The 8,299-nt window shown below is 35.8% G+C and overlaps 1 pseudogene; it reads left to right on the top strand.

The window, feature by feature from the left end:
• The first annotated feature begins 4,315 nt into the window (after window positions 1-4,315).
• On the top strand, window positions 4,316-7,761 carry LOC119874609 (annotated as a pseudogene).
• Window positions 7,762-8,299: the final 538 nt, after the last annotated feature.

The following is an 8,299-nucleotide window of genomic DNA, read 5'->3' as shown; positions in this document are numbered from 1 at the left end:
ACTAAACTTTGTTTTATATTCACATAAAATTAACCTAAATCAGGTGATGCAATACAAGAACTGCATATTAATTATGAAAAGTAGTATCCAGATAGGCATTATAGGAATTCAAGATTAGAAGAAAATCCTTAAACTCAATGAAATTTTGAGCAGCTTAAAATAAGCCAAGTACATAGAGAACTATGTAGCATTCTGTAATTTCCCAACTTCTTTCATAATCTAAAATATGAAAAGCATATCTTAAAATCATAACCTATGTGACATATAAACTTTTTATTGTGGTATAAGCATGAAGAAGTGACAACCATTTAGAATAAGAAAAACTTCCTGAAAGAGTTTGAAGTTTAGAATCTTTGAAGAATAGATGTAACTTCCATAGGAGAAATATTCCAGTATATCCAACTATTCATGGGTTTCTCCTTGGAAATATTGTAGAAGGCACAGAAATCATGAAGTTTGAGGAGAAGTGGCTTAGAAAGTGAATATGAGTCAGTTTTGAAACTGGTTAATAAAGACTACAGGTGGAAATGACAAATAGGCCATTGGAAATGTATTAAAAGGGATCCCTGGGTGGCGCAGCGGTTTGGCGCCTGCCTTTGGCCCAGGGCGCGATCCTGGAGACCCGGGATCGAATCCCACATCAGGCTCCCAGTGCATGGAGCCTGCTTCTCCCTCTGCCTGTGTCTCTGCCTCTCTCTCTCTCTGTGACTATCATAAATAAAAAAAAAAATAAAAAGGAAATGTATTAAAAACCTCAGGAAGAGAGTTAAAAACTATGGAAAGATAGGTGTTATGGAAATAGAGTGATCAGAGTTGTAATTACAGATAAGAGAATAAAAACAACCAGGGGAAAGTCTATATAGGGGAGAGTATAAATTGCAGAACATTGGCTGCTTACTAATATATAGTTGAGGAAAAACAAAAATACTAGGAATCTGTAAAAGAAAATGCAAATATTCAAGTTCATGGTTTCTGGTCAGGCTATTAAATGTTCATCACTATTTTCACACATCCTGATTTAAATTTCCTAGTGTGATTGCATTTTTAAAAAGCTCTAAGGCCATACGAAAGAATAGAAAAATCACAATAACAAGGTATTGCAGTTTTACACATTTCCAAATCTACACACTGAAAATCTTTTTTGGCTGTGGACTATAACATATATCTTCATCCAATCTTTGCCTTAAACTCAGATTGTTTCTTTTTTTTTTTTTAATTTTTATTTATTTATGATAGTCACACACAGAGAGAGAGAGGCAGAGACATAGGCAGAGGGAGAAGCAGACTCCATGCAGGGAGCCTGACGTGGGACTCAATCCCGGGTCTCCAGGATCACGCCCTGGCCCAAAGGCAGGTGCCAAACTGCTGCGCCACCCAGGGATCCCTCAGATTGTTTCTTTAGCATACTTGGAAGAAAACTTTTAAAACGGCAAAAGTCTTCATAGCTTCTCTCTTTTGTTTTTCAAAAGACAAGCATTTTGCAAGATTTTATAAAAATTATATGTACACAATTTAAACCTTGAAATGTATTTTTATAAAATAAGAACATAATTAAAACATTTTAAATACAGACCCTAAGAAGAATGTGTTTTCTGATATTTTAGATTTTTTAATAGTCTAAACCAACCAGCCAACCCCAAAAATATTTTTCTTCATTTTTTTTTTTTTGTTTGTTTTCTAGTATCTGTAAAACAAAAGTTTTTTGAAGACAGATGGGCATTTTGCCTCAGAAATGACCTTTTTTTTTTTTTTCTTCTCATCATCTCACACTTTTATCCACTAGGGTATAGGAAAAAAAAAATACTGATAATGGTTTTTAAAGCCACCAGCCTCTCTAAAAATACACCAACACAAAAACCAAAAATAAAATCTGAAACTGGATATTTAAATGGCTTTGCATCAATAAGTTGAAGAGAAAGGCCTACAATTAATGCAAATCAGTTTAAAACATGGAGAATGAACACCAAGTTTTGGTTACTGCTACCTGCAGGTAAGATTGCTAAAGAAAAAAAAGAGAGAGAGAGAGAGAGAAAGGGAGATAGATTATAGTTAACTATTTAGCTTTTGCTGATACCCCAATTTTTCCTTTTTTTTAATACTTTATTTTTTTAGAACAGTTTTAGATTCACAACAAAATTGAGAGGAAGTTACAGATATTCACTGTCTTTTCCCACACATGCCCAGAGCCTCGCCCCCCATTACATCAAGACCTCTGTGAGGGAGCCACGTCTGTGACAATTGATATACTTATATTGACACATTGTTATTACCCAGAATCTAGAGTTAATATTAGGGTTTACTCTTGGTGTTTTACATTATGAGTTTGGACAAATTAATTAATTAATTAATTAATTAATTATTTAATTTTTATTTATTTATGATAGTCACAGAGAGAGAGAGAGACGTAGAGGTAGAGACAGAGGCAGAGGGTGAAGCAGGCTCCATGCACCGGGAGCCCGATGTGGGATTCGATCCCGGGACTCCAGGATCGCGCCCTGGGCCAAAGGCAGGCACCAAACCATTGTGCCACCCAGGGATCCCTTTGGACAAATTTATAATGACATGTCTCCATCATGATAGTATATCATATGGATTAGTTTAATTACCGTAAAAATCCTTTATTATAATAAACCTATTTGTTCCTCTTTCTCCTCTCAACCCCTGGCAATCACTGATACATTACTAGCTCCTAGTTTTTGCCTAATTCACAGTGTCATATAGTTGGAATCATACAATACATAGTATTTTCAGTTTGGCTTCTTTCACTCCGTAATATGCCTTTAAGGTTGATAGTACATTGCTTTTTATTGCTAAATAATATTCTTATTTCTGAGCACACCACAGTTTGTCTATCCATTCACCTACTGAAGGCCATCCTAGCTGCTTCCAAATTTTGGCAGTCATGAAGAACACTGCCAAAAACATTCACATGCATATTTTTTGTTGGATGCCAAGTAGTGTAATTGCTAGAATGTATGGTAAGAATACATTCAGTTTTGTAGTAAATCACCAAACTGTCTTCCACTGTGACTGGATGATTTTGTATTTCTGCCAGGAATGAATGAACATTCCTTTTACTCTACATCCTCACCAACATTTGGTCTTGTCAGTGTTTTGGACTTTGGCCATTCTAGTAGCTGTGTGGTAGTACACCTACCGTATTCCTACCACTACTATCTGATAGTATCTCCTTGTTTTCATTTGCCTTTCCCTGATGGCAGATGATGGAGAGAATTTTTCATATGTGTATTTGCAATTTGTGTATCTTCTTTGGTGTGGTATCTGTTGAGGTCATTGATCCATTTTTAAATTGGATTGTGTTTCTTACGGTTGAATTTTAAGAGGACACTATATATTTTGAATAACAGTCCATTATCAGTTGTGTTATTTGCAAATATCTTTTTCCCAGCATGGCTTGTCTTCTCATTCTCTTGACATTGTCTTTCACAGAGCAGAAGTTTTTAATTTTTATGAAATTCAGCTGATCATGATTTCTTTTGTCAATCCTATTTTGCTGTTATATCTAAAAAGTCATCGCCGTACTCAATGTCATTTAGACTTTCTCCTGTGTTATCTTGTAGGAGTTTTATAGTTTTGCATTTTTACCGTTAAGTCTACAATCCATTTCAAGTAATTTTTTGTGAAGGATGTAAGGCTCATTTGTTTTGCATATGGACATTCAGCATCATTTGCTGAAAACACTATCTCTCTTCCTTTGTCAAAATCAGTTGACTACATCTGTGTGGTGTGTTTCTGGGTCTCTGTTCTGTTCCATCCACATATTTCTCAAAGAACAAATCCTACATTTCTGGTAGTAAATATGTGTCATAGTGTTTTGAGGATAGATCAGACTTAAGAAGCTAGATAAAAATCAGCCCAAGCGCTGCACGTCAATTATGGAAAGTAGTATTAAGATAGGCATTACAGAAGTTTAAGGAGTAAGATATATAGTTCAATTTGTATTGTGATAAGTCAAGTGAGTTTTGATAAGTGAGATTATACTAAAGTGGAGCTTAAATGGTAAATAAAAATTGACATTTATTTCATTCATCAGTCCTAAATTTGCCAAACCCCTGCAAGAGCCAAATGTTAGTAGGATTCATAGGCAAACCATTGCCAGTCAAACAGGATACTTACTATCCTCATAAAGCTTACATTCATGATCAAGAAATAAACAGTAATTTATCTATAACATATTAGGGATTCATAAGTACCATGAAGAAAACATTAGCCACTCTTCACATAAAATACACACACACACACACACACACACACACACACACACACAGTGGGATTTTAGAAAGGGGGATTGATCATGAAGGTTCTCGGAGGAAGTGATCCTGAAAGGAAAGGGAAAACATGCAAATGGGGAATATGGACTGCAGGAAAAGAAGCAACAAAGGTAAAGGCCATGAGACAGGAATATGCTTAACTTTGAGGAATATCATGGAGGTCAATAAACTACAGTGTAGTAAATGATGTAGGAAATGATAGAAATGTAGGCAGGGATCACTGAGGATCTTGTCAGAAAACTCATAGTCAGAGGTGGTTTTAGCAGATGGGCTAGGTGTAGAAAGACTCATCCGTGGGAATAAAAATAATATGTTTGGACAATTTCCCAATTCATTATCACTTGCATTTTACAAATGGGAAAGGATTAAGGAATAGCAGTGGGTAGATTTTAAGCAGCTTTAGAAGGGGAGACATGCAAGGAGCTTGGGTTGGATTATGATGTGTCATCTGTGAGTTTCAGCAGGATTGCTGTGAGCCGAGTGGAGAATCGGTTGGAGAGGGGTGAGATTGGAGGCCAGGAACCACCTAGGAGACCATTAGAGCAAAATAAACAAATAAGCAGAATTGGAACAGAAGGGTGACATGAAACAGTATAATCTTCTGGTCAAAAAGGCACATTTTAAGACTCTAAAGAGAAAAAAGCAAAAACAAAAACAAACAAAAACCCATGAATCCTTTAGTATTAGTGCCCTGCATACAAAAAGTGCTTAATATACACTTGAAGAAATTGGTTGGTTTAATTTGAAATTTGTACTGTATTAAAAGAAGGATGGATAAATCCTCACATCGTTAAAGAAAAAAATACAGTACTAGGAAAAATAGTAGTAGTTAGATTGTAAACATTGATGACAATATTCTAAGACTTTGGGAAAGAGTACACTAGGCAAGAGTTCTATCAGAATTAGTTTAACTTGACAGTAAATGCATATAATGCAATTTTTATTATCCTGAGACAGAATAATTCTAACACTTAATGGTCAATGTTGTTCAAGGCAATAGGAAAAATAGTTTTGATTAATTGGATCAAGTATAATGATAATTAAGACTTTGGAAGAAACCCTGCTGGTCATTGCAATCCATCAAATAATTCTACATAACTTGATGACTTTATCCAAGGCCTTTTCCATCCCTTCAGGCACAGTAAAAACCATTTGGAAACATTTCATGGAAGAGTAACACAAACAATTAAGGTGTAATATGGCTAAATGACAGTTTAAAAACACTTAAAAGACTTAATTGAAATGAGAACACTTCTAGGACTGGCTTGAGGTGGTAGCAGAATTACTTAGATTAATGTGAGTAAAATAAGAGATAATGGCATGGAATTAAGTAAATCATGCTGACCCTAGGATTTGTGGATCATCAAACATACAAATGGCAGTATTAAAATCACTATTTCTGTGGAGGGTTTAAGTATAATGATATATACTATTGAATGTTCCATGGAGAAAGTCCTTTAGGTCGAATATACAATAATGGGCATATTTAAACTTTTTACAATTATCCCTCCAAGTGATATCATATAGAGACAGTCATATTCCTGAAAGGCATATTTCCTTTTGTAGTTCCTGGGTGAGATAAGTTCAAGTTGAGTCATTTAGATGAGAGTTAACAATGCTCAAGAAATCAGGTATTGCAAATAACCTAGTGTCAGAAGGAAGCCTCAGATCATCTGTTTGAAAAGAAAGAAATCAAAGCAAAACAAGTGACTGAACAGATGGAGAAATAATGAAACAAACATTTACATTTAGGATTTCTAGTGTTTCTCATTAACTTTGTCCAGTCTCTTATTTTGCTCAGGGAATGGTTCATGGTTGACTAAATGAATAGATGTTAGAGAAAGAGGGGGAAAGATTAGTCTAAAGTAGTTAGTTCTCTGCAGAAGGAAATTAGAAACACTGTGTTATGGGTGAGTTCATTATAAGTAATGCCATTAACATTAGGGCATTAACAAAACTGTCCAAAAATGTGCATATACAAATATGTATGACTTATTTATAAATAAAGAGGCACATAAATACTTATACTAGAGTTGGCTGTAGACTTCTATGGTAAAGAGTTAACTCTCATCAAACTTGCATTACTCTCCTTCACACTCCCCCTTTACAGAAGGCCCTGAAGCCAAACCTCTACTGTTGAGAGGGGGGGGAAACAAAACAAAAAATAAACTTCTCTAAATTAATTTATAACTAGTCCAGCAGGAATGTTAATATCTCAGAGCATAGCTTTGCACATTTCACAGTGAGGCTTCTTTATTCAAAACAAAGTAAAATCAGTAAAATTTCTTCCCCCTCCTCAAATGTTTGCTATTTTTAAGCTCCTTATAGAGATAGTGAGATATAAAATTCTATTTATCCCATTTTTACATATAATCAGATAGAGAAAAGAAGAATATGTATATTCTCCAGAGGAAAGAGAAATAATAATAAAAAAAAAAGAACAGAAGATAAAGATAATATATGTCAAGATCTCTGAAGAATGTGATTTTACCCTACTTGCCTTGACTAGTCTGCCATGATTGGGAGATGCTGAAAAGGACATGAGACTTCTGCACTTCTGCTTATTACTCACAACAATAGCTATAGACAGAATATGAACATTTTTCTACCCATTTCTTAAGTCCCCTATCCCCAGAAGTTGATACTAACAGGGCCAAGTGACACCTGCCCGCAAAATGGGTTGAATTCCAGGAGAGAAACTCTGATCTTAGGAAATCAGGCAATAAGCCTGCTTGACATTATCAAAATAGTGAGTCAACATTATCTTCATTATATTGGATAATTTAAAAAACCTACCTTTTTTTTTCCCCCCTAAAGGGAGACTTTATCTTCCAAAGCTTTTTTTTCTAAACATTCTTAAAAAGATAATGTGGGCTGAAGGAAGCCTGTGCCTCTGCTTACAAGATAGGCAGAAATGTGAGACTCTGAGAATGTCACTGAACACTGTGCAACCTAAGAAAAATCCCATCAGAGGAAGCACAGACTAAGAAGGGATGCTACGAAGAGGAAGACAGCTGCCATAGCAGCTACATGGAGCTCTGGATACCTCACTCCTGCTCCTGACTCACCACTGTTCACTCTGAGGAACAAGTTGGTTAGGAAAAAGACACAGAGAAGATACCCATGGGACCAGAGCTAGTGACTCACCAAATTAAAATTACTCTAGCCGCCATGTAAAATCTTTGGAGAAGGTATGTGCTAATTTGATCAGAGGCATAAAGGAAAAGAATCTCATAGTGAAAGGACCAGTGGAGATGCCTACCAAGACTCTGAGAATCACCAAAAGAAAAACTCCTGTGGTGAAGGTTCTAAGAATTGGGATTGTTTCCAGATGAGGCTCCACAAGGTTTCGTTGATTTATTTGCACAGTCCTTCTGAGAATGTTAAGCAGATTACTTCCATTAGTATTGAGCCAGGAGTTGAGGTTGAAGGCACTGTTGCAGATGGCTTAAATCAACCTTTTTTTTAATAAATGCTTATCAGTTGTTTAAAAAAAAAAAGATGCTATGAAAAGTGGACAGAAAAAAAGAAAATATTTTAGAACTTAAAAATATTGAATTCTTGGGATCCTTGGGTGGCGCAGCAGTTTGGCGCCTGCCTTTGGCCCAGGGTGTGAATCTGGAGACCCGGGATCGAATCCCACATCGGGCTCCCGGTGCATGGAGCCTGCTTCTCCCTCTGCCTGTGTCTCTGCCTCTCTCTCTCTGTGTGACTATCATAAATAAATAAAAACTTAAAAAAAAAATTGACTTCTTTATAAAAATTTATATATATATATATATATATATATATATATATATATATATATATATATGGTGGAAAATACAATTGGGCGAGGTTGCCAGAATGTAGAATATTTTTTTAAAGGCAACTTAAATATTAAACCATAAGAAATAGGAGGATCGGGATGCCTGGGTGGCTCAGCAGTTGAGTGTCTGCCTTCGGCTCAGGGCATGATCCCAGGATCCAGAATCGAGTCCCACAGCGCGTTCCTTGCATGGAACCTG

The sequence above is a fragment of the Canis lupus genome, chromosome 16 (genome assembly GCF_011100685.1).
Source record: "Canis lupus familiaris isolate Mischka breed German Shepherd chromosome 16, alternate assembly UU_Cfam_GSD_1.0, whole genome shotgun sequence".
Lineage (NCBI taxonomy): Eukaryota > Metazoa > Chordata > Mammalia > Carnivora > Canidae > Canis > Canis lupus.
The sequence above is the reverse complement of the archived record's forward strand: the minus strand, read 5'-3'. Positions and strand labels throughout refer to the sequence as shown.